Here is a 15,899-nt window from a genome sequence, read left to right as displayed (position 1 = left end):
TTTAATGAAAGAAACATAATACAACCTTCTGTTATACATCATTACAAAGAGTATTTAAAAAGGTTTTTTTTCACTCAAAAACAAGTTCAGAGATGTTAAATATGGCCCCCTCCAGACACTCGAGCAATATCAACCCGATACTCCAACTCGTTCCACACTCTCTGTAGCATATCAGGCGTAACAGTTTGGATAGCTGCTGTTATTTCTCGTTTCAAATCATCAATGGTGGCTGGGAGAGGTGGCCGAAACATACCCCCATAAGAAAAAGTCGCAGGGGGTAAGATCAGGGCTTCTTGGAGGCCAGTGATGAAGTGCTCTGTCACGGGCTGCCTGCACTTTGCACAAACACCCATTCTCTGTAAACTGTTTATACCAACGTTTAATACACCACCTATCAGGAGGTTTAACACCATACTTCGTTCGAAATGCACGCTGAACAACTGTAGTCGATTCACTTCTGTCGTACTCAATAACACAAAAAGCTTTCTGTTGAGCGGTCGCCATCTTAGCATCAACTGACGCTGACGACTAGTCAACAGCGCCTCAAGCGAACAAATGTACAACTAAATGAAACTTTATAGCTCCCTTAATTCGCCGACTGATAGTGCTTAGCTCTGCCTTTTGTCGTTGCAGAGTTTTAAATTCCTAAAGTTGTGGTATTCTTTTTGAATCACCCTGTATTTTGCATTTCGCGACCGATCGTTCCTTACTTTCCTAATAACCCTCGTATTACGACGAGATTATAGTACATATTCAGCCAGTTTGGTGGTCAACACGTTATTTACTACACTGCTACCTCGTTTTAAGTATTAATTTCGCTATTTGCTACACCTAGTCACTAGGCACGACATATTAAAGTAGTTGAAGGGAGATTCGGTTGTCCTTACCGAAACTGTCTGATGCGAATCACGAAATGTGTGAAGTCGTCGTAAGATCGTTGTTACCTTACTTTATGGTAGTAATGTTCAATGAATTTCTCTTGCAAACAATTCCGAACACAGAATGAAATTTTCACTCTACAACGGAGTGTGTGCTGATACGAAACTTCCTGGCTGATTAAAACTGTGTGCCAGACCGAGACTCGAACTCGGGATCTTTGCCTTTCGCGGGCAAGGGCTCTACCAATTGAGCTACCCAAGCACGACTCACGCCCAGTCCTCACAGCTTTAATTCAGCCAGTACCTGGTCTCCTACCTTCCAAACATCACAGAAGCTCTCCTGCGAGCTTTGCAATACTAGCACTCCTGGAAGAAAGGATATTGCAGAGACATGGCTTAGCCACAGCTTCGTCCCGCCGTAGCCCTCAGTGGTTGACAATCCCCCGACAAGCACAGCAGTCCACCCACCCCATCGCCGCCCCACATCGATCCCAGGGTTAGTGTGCGGTTCGGCGCCCTGTGGAACTCCCCGGGAACGTCTCATTGCAGGCGAGTGTAGCCCCAATGTTTGCGTGGTAGAGTAATTATGGTGTACGCATACGAGGAGACAGTGTTTGCACAGCAATCGCTAACACAGTGTAACTGAGGTGGAATAAGGGGAACCAGCCCGCATTCGCCGAGGTAGATGGAAAACCGCCTTAAAACCATCCACAGGCTGGCCGGCACACACCGGACCTCGACTCTAATCCGCCGGGCGGATTAGTGCCATGGACCGGCACGCCGTCTCGCTCGGGAAGTAGCACGTTAGATCGCACGGCTAGCCGGGCAGGCTGTTTAGAGATATTGCCGTTGAACAGAGTATGGAAAAAAATGGTTTTCTCCTTTTAAGGAGTATCATTTTAACATTAGTGGCTCTCCACGTTCAGGAAGACCTTCGGAGTTTGATGATCGTTCAAAGCCAGTAATCCGCAGTGATCCATATCAGTTGTAAGTAGGCTGTTTAGGTTTTCTTATTGGTAACGCCACGTAGCCCTCTGTATGAAAATAACTGGCTGTGCTGTGTGCAGTCTGTGGCTAGTTTGCATTGTTGTCTGCCATTGTAGTGTTGGGCAGCGGCAGCTGGATGTGAACAGCGCGTAGCGTTGCGCAGTTGGAGGTGAGCCGCCAGCAGTGGTGGATGTGGAGAGAGAAATGGCGGAGTTTTGATATTTGTAAAAAATGGATGTTATGAACTCCTATATATATATATTATGACTTTTGATGACATTAAGGTAAATACATTGTTTGATCTCTATTAATATCTTTCATTTGCTAACTATCCCTATCAGTAGTTAGTGCCTTCCATAGTTTGAATCTTTTATTTAGCTGGCAGTAGTGGCGCCAGCTATATTGCAGTAGTTCGAGTAACCAAGATTTTTGTGAGGTAAGCGATTTGTGAAACGCATAGGTTAATGTTAGTCAGGGCCATTCTTTTGTACGGATTTTTTTGAAAGTCAGATTGCGTTGCGCGAAAAATATTGTATGTCAGTTTAAGCACAATCATGTATAATTGTCCAAAGGGGACGTTTCACAGTGTATTCGAGAACTAGCAAATGTGATAATTACGCTATTGTAAGATATTTGGGTGGAATGGGGAGGTTCCAAAATTGAGTGTGTGGCTGCCGAATGCTGTAAGCCAAAATCACAGAAATCAGCGAGTGGCCATATGTACACCTCTGTTTGATCGTTGTTAACTGTCTCGGAAGTACCACGATCTCTCCTATCCTGTACCGTTATTGGTGCCGAGAAATGGTATCGTTATGCTAACATAAAATAAAGAAAGGAATGGTTATTCCCAAACAAGTCAGCAATTCCCCGTACAAAGACCCGCGCGCAACCACGAAACATAATGTTATGCATCTGGTAGAACAGCGACGGTGTGGTCTACTAGGAATAGCTTCCCCGAGATGTAACCATCACTGATGACTGTTATTGTCAACAACTGAGACGTATTAGAGACGTAGTCCAAAAGCGAAGACCAGCAATATTGCTTGAAGTTTTGCTACCCCACGATAACGCCCACCCGCATTCTGCTTGACAAAAAACACTATCCAGGACTTTGGTTGGGAAGTCGTTGGACACCCATCTAATTCACCTGACTTGCGCCTCACAATTTTACCTTTTCGGCTCCGTATCGAACAATCTTATGGAACTTCCTTTACGGATGAAAATGTGCTCCGAATATGTCTCGTCGAGTTGTTCTCAAAATCTCCAGAAACAAAAAGTGTTTGATTTTCAGTTTGGCGTTTCGCATTTTTGTACAATTTTAATCTCCTCATATTTTCGTACAATCACGAATAGAAAATAGAACGTAGTATTATTTTTTCAAAAAATATGATTCAATATTTTGTTGTATAACATTTCAATTCGTTAATAAGTACGGAGTGTAAATAATAGTAAAAACTGTTTCAGTCAACGTGATTCGAACCAACTACTTTACAATTACTACAGGTCTGCTTTTTATATATATATATATATATATATATATATATATATATATATGGTGGTCCATTGATAGTGACCGGGCCAAATATCTCACGAAATAAGCATCAAACGAAAGAACAACAGAAAACGAAACTCGTCTATCTTGAAGGGGGAAACCAGCGTCATTCACCAACAACGGTAACGTAAACCGGCATAATATGCTCTATTGAGCAACCGAAAATCCACGATGGCTGCGACAAGTGGAACATCAGCGACCTTGGCGACTTAATGTATGGTGCGGCATTATGGGGGGGGGGGGGGGGGGGTTGGATAATTGGTGAATGACGCTTCGTCACTAAATAGAACGCGTGCAAAAAATCTGTCATCGTCCCATAATTTCTCTTGTGCCCAGTGGCAGAGCTGTACACGACGTTCAAAGTCGTCGCCATGCAATTCCTGGTGCACAGAAATATGGTTCGCGTGCAATCGATGTTGATGTAGCATACTTAACACCGGCGTTTTTGAGATTCCCAATTCTCGCGCAATTTGTCTGCTACAGATGCGCGGATTAGCCGCGACAGCAGCTAAAACACCTACTTGGGCATCATCATTTGTTGCAGGTCGTGGTTGACGTTTCACACGTGGCTGAGCACTTCCTGTTTCCTTAAATAACGTAACTATCCGGCGAACGGTCCGGACACTTGGATGCTGTCGTCCAGGATACCGAGCAGCATACATAGCACAGACCCGTTGGGTTCAAATGGTTCAAATGGCTCTGAGCACTATGGGACTCAACTGCTGTGGTCATCAGTCCCCTAGAACTTAGAACTACTTAAACCTAACTAACCTAAGGACATCACACACATCCATGCCCGAGGCAGGATTCGAAGGACCCGTTGGGCATTTTGATCACAATAGCCATACATCAACACGGTATTGACCTTTTCCGCCATTGGTAAACGGTCCATTTTAACACGGGTAATGTATGACGAATCAAATACCGTCGGCACTGGCGGAATGTTACGTGATACCACGTATTTGTACGTTTGTGACTATTACAGCGGCGTCTATCACAAAGCGAAAATAGTGGTCCAACTAAAACATTCATATTTCTTTACGTACTACACGAATATGTAATAAGAAAAGGGGGTTCCTATTTTGAAAAACGCAGTTGATATCCGCTTGACCTATGGCAGCGCCATCTAGCCGGGCAATCATAGCGCCATCTGGTTTTCCCTCCTTCAAGCTACACGAGTTTCGTTCTTTGTAGTTTTCTCGTTTGACCCGGTCATTATCAATGGACCACCATATATATATATATATATATATATATATATATATATATATATATATATATATATATATCATTGCGAGTTCTAACACTGAAATGAATCATTTCACAGTTTAAAAATCCATTACAAATTGATAATTAACAAACAGACTGTCTACTGTTATTAGTTTTGTCCTGGCAGTTGTGGAACATGGCCGGATTCGAACCAAACATCTATGGATACCTGTCAGTCACGCAAACACAGTCCCGTGTTCTCCCAACATATTCTTTTATAGCCAGCTACCGCAACTATGTTGTCAATGCGGAAATTTATTATACCTAACGAAAGTCGGCTAACTTCTAATTATCAGATGAGGTTTTTCGACGCTCTATTTATCTATTTATTTATTTATGTTGAGGATTGCGTCGTACTGCTTTATGGTGTTGATGTCCGAGCACTAGGCTCCAGAATGCTGCGTACTAGAAAACAGAACGTGGCTTCTCATGCATTCAGTGATAACCGTTGGCGTTGATTCATTCACATTAAAGATGAGCCGTATTCAGGATTTACGCTTTATGAAGATCCGATAGGTGTCACAATCTGTATTCTTACGGACAGCGCAGGGAACGCCGATAAAAAAAAAACAGCAATGTAACATATGCAAACACCGCCTATATATCGGGCTTTTTAGAGGAACTCAGTGGCCTTTCCTTATCCCGCGGCAAGTCGGAACCAATCCTCTTTGGCCCGGTGGTGTTTCCATTCTGATCCCCCCTCTGCGGGCAGATCTTTGTTCTGAAGACTGTTTCCCCTGGCGGAATTTGAAAATTCCCCTGGCGAGTAGCATCGTGTACCGGATAGGCGGGCCAGCACTGCGGGAGCTCGGGCGCTATATACCGTTCAGTATATGTGGGAGTTGGGAGGGGGGGGGGGGGGGGGGGAGAGAAAGGGAGCGGAACGGTAGCTGCGCCAAGGCCGCACGCGGTATTGTATTGTTTCCACCGTGGGAGAGCTTTGTTCGCCGATATTGGCGCCTCCCACCAGCCTCTACACGTCGCAGCGATGGGCTCCCCTGTTCCGTATGCAGGCCAATGCGATCCGTAACTTTCCTCCGGAACCTACACACACACACACACACACACACACACACACACACCACGTGGTAAGCTTGTGGTGCAGCCAATAATACCACCTTCCTCTACATCTAAATTCTACAAATCACTTTGAAATTCGATGCAGACAACGTGCTTGTCTTTCTTATTGTTCTTGATGTTGCTGAAGAATGGTGAGATGCTGTCCATCATTTTCTATCCTTTGCAAGCCTATACATTCTTCTTTAACTACTGCAACCTACAGCCATTTTAACCTGCTTATTTCCCCTCTCGCTACAATGTTTACCATTAACACTTTCTTCCACTAGTAAACTAATTACACTATGTGATCAAAAGTATCCGGACACCGCAAAAACTTAGATATTACACATCAGGTGCATTGCGCTGTCACCTACTGCCAGGTACTCCACGTCAGCGACCTCAGTAGTCATTAGACATCGTGAGAGAGCAGAATGGGGCGCTCCGCGGAACTCACGGACTTCAAATGTGGTCAGGTGACTGGGTGTCACTTGTGTCATATGTCTGTACGCAAGATTTCCACTCCTAAACATCCGTAGGTCCACTGTTTCCGATGTCATAGTGAAGTGGAAACGTGAAGGAACACGTACAGCACAAAAGCGTACAGGCCTACCTCGTCTGTTGATTGACAGAGACCGCCGACAGTTGAACGGCATCGTAATGTGTAATAGGTAGACATCTATCCAGACGATTACATAGGAATTCAAAACTGCATCAGGATCCACTGCAAGTACTATCACAGTTAGGCGGGAGGTGAGAAAACTTGGATATCATGGTCGAGAGGCCGCTCATAAGCCACACACCACGCCAGTAAATGCCAAACGACGCATCGCTTGGTGTAAGGAGCGTAAAAATTGGACGATTGAACGGTGGAAAAACGTTGTGTGGAGTGACGAATCACGGTACACACTGTGGCGATCCTATGGCAGGGTGTTGGTATGGCGAATGCCCGGTGAACGTCGTCTGCCAGCGTGTGTTGTGCCAACAGTAAAATTGGGATGTGGTGGTGTTGTGGTGTGGTCGTGTTTTTCATGGAGGGGCTTACACCCCTTGTTGTTTTGCGTGATACTATCACAGTACAGGCTTATTTTCACGTTTTAAACACCTTCTTGTTTCCCACTGTTGAAGAGAAATTCGGGGATGGCGACTGTATCTTTCAAAAAGATCGAGCATCTGTTTATAATGCACGGCCTTGGCGGAGTGCTTACACTACAGTAACATCACTGTAATGGACTGACCTGCACAGAGTCCTGACCCGAATTTTAAAGAACGCCTTTGGGATGTTTTGGAACGCCGACTTCGTGCCAGGCCTCACCGACCGACATCGATACCTCTCCTCAGTGCAGCACTATGTGAAGAATGGGCTGGCATTCCCCAAGAAATCTCCCAGCACCTGGTTGAACGTACGCCTGCGAGAGTGGAAGCTGTCGTCAAGGCTAAGGGTGGGCCAACACCGTATTCAGTTACAGTATTACCGATGGAGAGCCCCACGAACTTGTAAGTCATTTTCAGCCAGATGTCCGGATACTATTGAGCACATAGTGTATATACTGATGCCTCAGGATGTGTCCAATCGAGCGATTCCTCCTTTTAGTCACGTTCTGCAATAATTTTTTTTCCCCCAATTCGATTCAGTATCTTTCTGTCAGTTGTCAGCTACACGCATCTACTCTTGAATATTCACCTCAAACATTTCAAATGCTTCCATTTTTTTCTTGTGTGAACTCTTTATCGGCCACGTTTCTTTTGTCTAAGGCGCTGCAGTCATGGACTGTGCAGCTGGTCCAGGCGTAGGTCCGAGTCCTCCCTCGGCCATGGGTGTGTGTGTGTTTGTCCTTAGGATAATTTAGGTTAAGTAGTGTGTAAGCTTAAGGACTGATGACCTTAGCAGTCAAGTCCCGTAAGATTTCACACACATTTGAACATTTTTGAAGACGTTTCTTTTCCGTACAAGGCTACACTCCAGACAAATACCTTTAGGAAGAACTTTGTAAAATTTAAATTTATATTCGATGTCTACAATCTTTGCCTTTTTGGAGATAGTTTTCTTGCTGTTGCTAGTCTGTATTTTAGAAGTTCCCTTCTTCGGTAATGGTCGGCCATTTTAGTGTCATCTAATTCCCTCACGATTGGTGCTTTTTATTCGGCTGCATTCCATTTAACTTGTTTTAATGTTGCTTATGTTTATCTTGTAATTTAAGTACCAGAAGCTATACATTACGGTAAAGTGCTTTCGAAGTCCTTTTCCGTCTCTGATAGAATTTCATCATCACAAAAGCTCAAAAATTTTTATTTCTCCTCCCTGATTATTAATACTTCCCCAATATTTTTTAATTTTTTTATTTGTTTTTCTGCTTGCTCAAGGTACAAATCGAAACACTTTTTCACTCCCTTCTCAACCACTGCGTCTCTCTTTCATGTCTTCCCACTTATAAATGTAATTTGGTTTCTGTAGATGTTTTAAACAACTTTCCGCTCCTTGTATTGAACATCTCCTACATTCACAATTCCGTAGTGTGGAGAGAGCCTAGTCCACGCTTTGTAAGGAGAATCGCACAGTGAGTATTGCCTCCCGTGTTCCCGCATTTCTCTGGAACCGAAAATAGTTTTCACAGGGGTCAGCTTCTACCAGTTTTTTCCATAGTTGCGTAAATTATGTGCGTCAGTGTCTTGCAAACTTTTGCTTAATAAACTGATAGTGCAATAATATTCACACTAGTCAGCATCCGCCTTCTCTGAAATTAAGATTGTTAGGTTCTTCCTGAGAACTGACAGTATTTCGGCTGTCTCATATTCATTGCACACCAGGTGGATTACTTGTGTCACGACTGGCATCTCAAGACTGGTACTAAGAATGTTGATGTTCACAATACTTCAAGTAATTTGCATCATTTCACGTTCATTGCTGCTGTATTCCTACAGCGAACAGGCTAAGTTCTGACGATAACGTGTATATGTATCGGAGGATGTGAAGGTTTTACAAGTGCTGAAACAAAATCTTTCGTACTACCATTTGATACTGGAACTGTGAAATTAATGAATTAAAAAATGTTGCTTTGCGTTTTGCGACTCCTGTTCTCAGACTATCTACTGCTGTCCATGTGTAGGTAGTTGGTACCCTTGTTGATTTCCTCTTTGGGGTAGAGGTTTGTATTTTGCCAGCCGGCCGCGGTGGTCTAGCGGTCCTGGCGCTGCAGTCCGGAACCGCGGGACTGCTCCGGTCGCAGGTTCAAATCCTGCCTCGTGCATGGGTGTGTGTGATGTCCTTAGGTTAGTTAGGTTTAAGTAGTTCTAAGTTCTAGGGGACTGATGATCTAAGATATTGAGTCCCATAGTGCTCAGAGCTATTTGAACCTATTTTTTTTTTTTTTTGGCGACAGTGCACCCGTGAAGATACGTGATAGTTCTCAGGTTGGCCTTCTAGTTTACGGTGGGTGCGACAAAGCTCTATCTCGACTTAAGATGAGCTGAAGCTGTTTGGCGCTTATTCTATGTTAGTGCAGAAGTTCGTATCGTTTTTATTTTGCATGTTGGTATCTCCATTGATATGGTTATATTTATTGACTGTCTTTATTATTTATTGAGCAGTGTTGTGACTCGCATTGGTGCCGTTGGTAGGTTGGCATCGTGTAATAGAGATAGTTGCGTCTCGTTTTCTTCTTGTATCTACTGGCGTCACTATGTTTACTAGCATTTTCTGTCTGCGAGTGGCAGCAGCAGCGGTTATCGATACCTATTACCGTCGTACTATTTTTGGAACGACGTCAAGTGTTTTCCAGGTCGGAGTGTGTCGGGGAGTTCGGTTGGGACAGAGGAGCAGTGGGGTTCGGCAGAGCGAGGACATGCCGGGACGGCTGGCGGCCTGCAGGCACTGCCGGATCGAGGGGCTGTGAGCGCCGCAACCTCATTGTCCATCGGACCCAGGACGTTTGAGTTCGTCAGTCGTGAAACGTCCACTATTTTGAGATCACACAGTTTGTTTGTGTGCTGCTGCTCGCAGGGTCGCTGAGGTGAAGAGCAACGAGTGGAGTGTTTGCAGTTGGCGAAATTAATTAGCCCTGTGTGAAATCTTATAGGACTTATCTGCTAAGGTCAACAGTCCCTAAGCTTACACACTGCTTAACCTAAATTATCCCAAGGACAGACACACACACACCCATGCCAGAGGAAGGATTCGAACCTCCGCCTGGACCAGCCGCACAGTCCATCACTGCAGCGGCTTAGACCGCTCGGCTAATCGCGCGCGGCCTCCACTACTTATTATTAATCATTTAATTCCTTGTGTTTACTGATGCAGTTCAACCAGCGGTATTTGTCTGCCTTGTGCCCGCTAATGCCCTAGTTACCTGCACTGGAGGTTAGTGTGATTTCGCGGCAGTGTTCCTTTCCTCGTCTTGCCGCTGCTGTCCAGTAAGGCGTGTAGTTTGACAGCCTCCTTGATTGTGGGTCGGATATTTTGTTCCTTTTGAACTTCTTTGGTCGTAGTGGTTCCTTATGCTTCTGGATGTTCTAAACACCAAATTCTGAAGATGCAGTGCTGTCCGCCGGTTCTGCCTTTCCTGAGTTATTCCATTGCTGTATTGGTTATCAGACGTTTAAACTGTCACTAGTTTGAGTTGCCGTAAGGTTAAGTGAATACAAGTTATGGTTGCCTGCCTCATCGTTTACGATGAGCGACTTTCCAGGTCGATCCTTGGAGCACTGTCTGAGGCCCACTTCTCTCTTGATTTGGTCAGATTGTGATGATTGGTTTTTTTTCTTAAACAAAAAAAAATTAATTTTGAATTATTACTGTATGGGTCTTCAACCGACAAAGAGCTCGAATTTCTTGTTAATAAGGCCTTCAGCCTTGAGTGTAATTTGTGTTAAGATATTTTGTCTAATTAAATTTTCTTAACACTGAAATGTTGATGATTGTTCTTCAAATATCTTTCGAAGAAATTAAATTGCTTCTAAAAATTTGTTATCCAGGCCTCCAGCTGTCAAATTGTTTTTTGAGTTATTACTGTTGGGGCCTTCAACCGACAAATAATTTGAATTTCTGGTCAATATGGCCTTCAGCCGTGAGTGCAGCTTTCTTAAGAATTTTTTAATTAGACATTGTGTTTTAACAGTCAAATTTGATAATTGTTCCTTATTGTCAAATTTATTTGCAATTGTTTCCAAATAAAATGCACGTAATTAAAAAAAAAAAACCGAGCAACCAACGGTAACTGATTATGGCTCCATCCACGCTGAATCTCGCCTTTCCCTAAGTATCAGGTCTTATTTATAGGTCAGGGTTGCTATTTGAGTTTACATATTGACATTTGGAGACAGCGAAAAAATGGTACAAATGGCTCTGAGCACTATGGGACTTAACATCTGAGGTCATCAGTCCCCTAGAATTTAGAACTACTTAAACCTAACTATCCTAAGAACATCACGCACATCCATGCCCGAGGCAGGATTCGAACCTGCAACCGTAGCGGTCGCGCGGTTCCACAAGAAAGCGCCTAGAACCGCTCGGCCACACCGGCCGGCTGAAGATAGCGAGTGCAGCTGTATACTCTAGAAAACTTCGTGTCAATTGGAGAAATCGAAACATTTCTCACATATTCTTCCGTTTGAGGTCAGTAGGGGGTGACAGCGGTCAGAAACATTTCCGCCGTGTATAGGGGTGATATCTTCGGACATATCACGGCATGGAATGGTTTTCGCGTTTTAATAAGCATCGTTTCTGCATTATTGACCCTCCGCGTTGAGGAATATCTTCGGGGTTTAATGGAGATGGTTTAAACACATTAATCCAGGTCAGTGTACTCGAAAACAGGCAAATGTGATGAATTGGGATCTCTATACCATCGTACGACATTTGCACCCAATGGGGAAGGTCAAAAAATTGAGTGTATGGATAACGCATGCTCTAAGCCAAAATCACAGAAATCGGCAAGTGGCCATATGTGCATATCTGCTTCCTCGTCATCAACTGGCTCGTGAACAAAACCGACCATTCGTATCCTGTATTGTTACTGGTGACGAGAAATGGTCTCTCTATTCTAACGCAAGGCACCTCATTCATCGGATCTTGTAAGGTAAGCGGGATAATATGGAGCTCTTCCAAGTAGTTCGTAATTTAAATTTAAAGCAAAGCAGCAGAAATAATATGTTGCGCTGGCGTACTTCAATCAAAACGTTTAATAGTAGAATTAACTTATGAAGATGTTTAGAACAACTACAAAGTAAGTCGTTATTTTATTATGAAGACACCTTCAGTTTCGATCATTGTACTGCCGGACAAGTATTTGTATGCCTCATATTTCGTGCAAAGATGTCATTAAATGGAGGGAGAGGGGTGGAGCTGTGCCAAAGCATGGAGTTATTCCTAACTATGTAATCTGATAGCATGTCATAAATTAGTTCTGATTTAGATTTTCAGTGCTTAAGAATAAAATTATTTATTAAATGCAGAGTGAAAATAGTGAAATGCAAAATGGATATGAAAATACTTGTTTTGTGTTTTGATGAGCTATGTAGTTCCATTGCATAGTGTTTTTTTTTTTTTTTTATAACAACGAATTATAAAATTATGTGGTGATAAATGTGTGTAAAATTATATGACATATATCGGTTTAAGTATTTAAATCTTAAAAAACTGTATACGAATTGTGGGCATGTTTAGGATTTATTTTGAATAATGTAATGTCACGTGACGCGACTCAGGACTGGGGATATGGGCGAGAAAAGAGGGACTTTGTCCGTTGTGGTGGTAAGTTCGGAGCGGCCAAGTGCCGCGAGTGTAAGCATGGACGCCAGTGAATGCGAATAAACTGTGAAGAAACAACGTGAAAGTGTGTAGGTACGGGTCAATAAACCATGTGTGCGAATTGCACCAAGTATTATTCATCTAGATCGGATTTACTTGTGAACTTAAAAAATGCATGGCCACAAAGTTAGAAGCGTTTCTTTTTCGAATAAATAAGTTCAGTCTGAACTTGTATAGTGTACCTCATTTTCGCAAAGTTGTTGGGTTGATTTCCGGGGAAGAGACCAAACTGCGAGGTCATCGGTCTCATCAGATTAGGGAAGGACGGGCAAGGAAGTCGGCCGTGCCCTTTCAAAGGAACCATCCCGGCATTTGCCTGAAGCGATTTAGGGAAATCACGGAAAACCTAAATCAGGATGGCCGGACGCGAGATTGAACCGTCGTCCTCCCGACGCAAGGTTGTGGCATAAACAATTGTGTATTCAATTCACTGATGTTCAAACGCTATCCAGTATTGGGGGCGTAAATGCAACCGTTCACTACCAACCCGCTTTGCAGATGAGCCACGTGAAAAATGGGTAGTGAACGAGCCCGAATATAGTTGCAATATTGTGCCCTCAGATTTTCACTTTTTCCGCCCCATATCGGGTAGCCTCTAAGGATACTTTCCGCATGAAAATACGCTCCGAACACAGATAAACGAGTTCTTCGCCTCAAAACCACACGATTTTTACAGTAGCGGCATCGAAAAATTACGGCAGCGTTGGGAGATTGTTTTAAATATTGCATGAGAATACACTATTGATGACTAAATTCTCTGCCGGCCGCTGTGGCCGAGCGATTCTAGGCGTTTCAGTCCGGAACCGCGCTGCTGCTATGGTGGCAGGTTCGAATCCTGCCTCGGGCATGGATATGTGAGATATCCATAGGTTTAAGTAATTCTAAGTCTAGGGGACTGCTGACCTCAGATTTTAAGTCCCATAGTGCTTAGAGCCATTTGAAATAATTTCTCTGTTATGTGTATCTGTTGTGTTCATCAAACTTTATCGAAAACCGCCAAGAGCGTAAGCACCTGTTGGACTAAGAGCCCTGGATCAATCTGCTGTTCTTTCTTCTTTATTTCAGTGGTGTCTTTGGGTTTAATACTGGGTGGTGCTGTGAGAGCAAGTGGGTGAACTGTGTGGCCAGGTGTAGGCCTCAGGCATGCGTTGACAATCCTGACGGTCTCGTTCGAAGCGACCGGCGTCTACTTGTCTGGACTGGCAAGACGCCTCCACACCGCTACCGTGTATTCTCCGCCTGCAAACCACAATCCCACCACTTAATTTTATTACACTACTGGCCATTGAAATTACTACAGCACGAAGATGACGTGCTACAGACGTGAAATTTAACCGACAGGAAGAAGATGTTGTTGTATGCAAATACTAGGCATTTCAGAGAATTCACACAAGGTTGGCGCCAGTGGCGACACCTACAACGTGCTGACATGAAAAAATTTTCCATCAGATTTTTCATACACGAACAGCAGTTGACCAGCGTTGCCTCGTGAAACATTGTTGTGATGCCTCGTGTAAGGAGGAGTAGTGCGTGCCATAACGTTTCCGACTTTGCTACAGGTCGGATTGTAGCCTATCGCGATTGCAGTTAATCGTATCGCGGCATTGGATCTCTAGCAACGCGAGCAGCAATGACTATTAGCAGAATATGGAATCGGAAGGTTCAAGAGGGTAATATGGAACGCCGCGCTGGATCCCAACGGCCTCGTATCGCTAGGAGTCGAGATGGAGACCTTATCCGCATGGCTGTAACGGATCGTGCAGCCACGTCTCGATCCCTGGCTGGCTCAAATGGCTCTGAGCACTATGGGACTTAACATCTATGGTCATCAGTCCCCTAGAACTTAGAACTACTTAAACCTAACTAACCTAAGGACAGCACACAACACCCAGCCATCACGAGGCAGAGAAAATCCCTGACCCCGCCCGGAATCGAACCCGGGAACTCGGGAACCCGGGCGTGGGAAGCGAGAACGCTACCGCACGACCACGAGATGCGGGCTCTCGATCCCTGAGTCAACAGATGGGGGCGTTTGCAAGACAACAATCATCTGCACGAACAGTTCGACGTCGTTTGCAGCAGCATGGATTATCAGCTCGGAGACCATGGCTGCGGTTACCCTTGACGCTGCATCACAGACAGGAGCGCCTGCGATGGTGTACTCAACGACGAACCTGTGTGTACGAATGCAAAACGTTATTTTTTCGGATGAATCCAAGTTCTGTGATGAACTGTGGTATGGTGTTGAAGCTGCATGGGCAGCTGTACCTGTACACGGCATCCAAGCTCTGTTGGACTCAATGCCCAGGTGCATCAAGACCGTTATTACGGCCAGAGGAGGTTGTTCTGGGTACTCATTTCTCAGGAAATATGCACCCAAATTGCGTGAAAAAGTAACCAAATGTCCGTTCTAGTATAATATATTTGTCCAATTAATACCCGTTTATCATCTGCATTTCTTCTTGGTGTATCATTTTCAATGGCCAGTAGTGTATTTCTCCCTAAACTGCCCCCGTAAATTTCGGTAGTGGTACAGAAATGGTTTGTTCATGAGACCCATAAAATATTAGATAGAGGCTCCAATGTAGATGCCATTTTCCTTGACTTCCGGAAGTCGTTCGATACAGTTCCGCACTGTCGCCTGATAAAGTAAGAGCCTTCGGAATATCAGACCAGCTTTGTGGCTAGACTGAAGAATTTTTAGCTAACACAACACAGCATGTTGTTCTCAATGGAGAGACTCTACAGACGTTAAAGTATCCTCTGGCGTGCCACAGGGGAGTGTTATGGGACCATTGCTTTTCACAATATATATAAATGACCTAGTAGATAGTGTCGGAAGTTGCATGCGGCTTTTCGCGGATGATGCTGTAGGGTACAGAGAAGTTGCAGCATTAGAAAATTGCAGCGAAATGCAGGAAAATCTGTAGCGGATTGGCACTTGGAGCAGGGAGGGGCAACTGACGCTTAACATAGACAAATGTAATGCATTGGGAATACATAGAAAGAAGGATCCTTTATTGTATGATTATATGATAGCAGAACAAACACTGGTAGCAGTTACGTCTGTAAAATATCTGGTAGTGTGCGTACGGAACGATTTGAAGTGCAATGATCATATACAATTAATTGTTGCTAATGCGGGTGCCAGGTTGAGATTCACTGGGAGAGTCCTTAGAAAATGTAGTCCATCAATAAAGGAGGTGGATTACAAAACACTCGTTCGACCTATACTTGAGTATTGCTCACCAGTGTGGTATCCGTACCAGGTTGGGTTGACAGAGGATGTAGAGAAGATCCAAAGAAGAGCGGCGCGTTTCATCACAGGGTTATTTGGTAAGCATGACAGCGT

The sequence above is a fragment of the Schistocerca serialis genome, chromosome 12 (genome assembly GCF_023864345.2).
Source record: "Schistocerca serialis cubense isolate TAMUIC-IGC-003099 chromosome 12, iqSchSeri2.2, whole genome shotgun sequence".
Lineage (NCBI taxonomy): Eukaryota > Metazoa > Arthropoda > Insecta > Orthoptera > Acrididae > Schistocerca > Schistocerca serialis.
The sequence above is the reverse complement of the archived record's forward strand: the minus strand, read 5'-3'. Positions refer to the sequence as shown.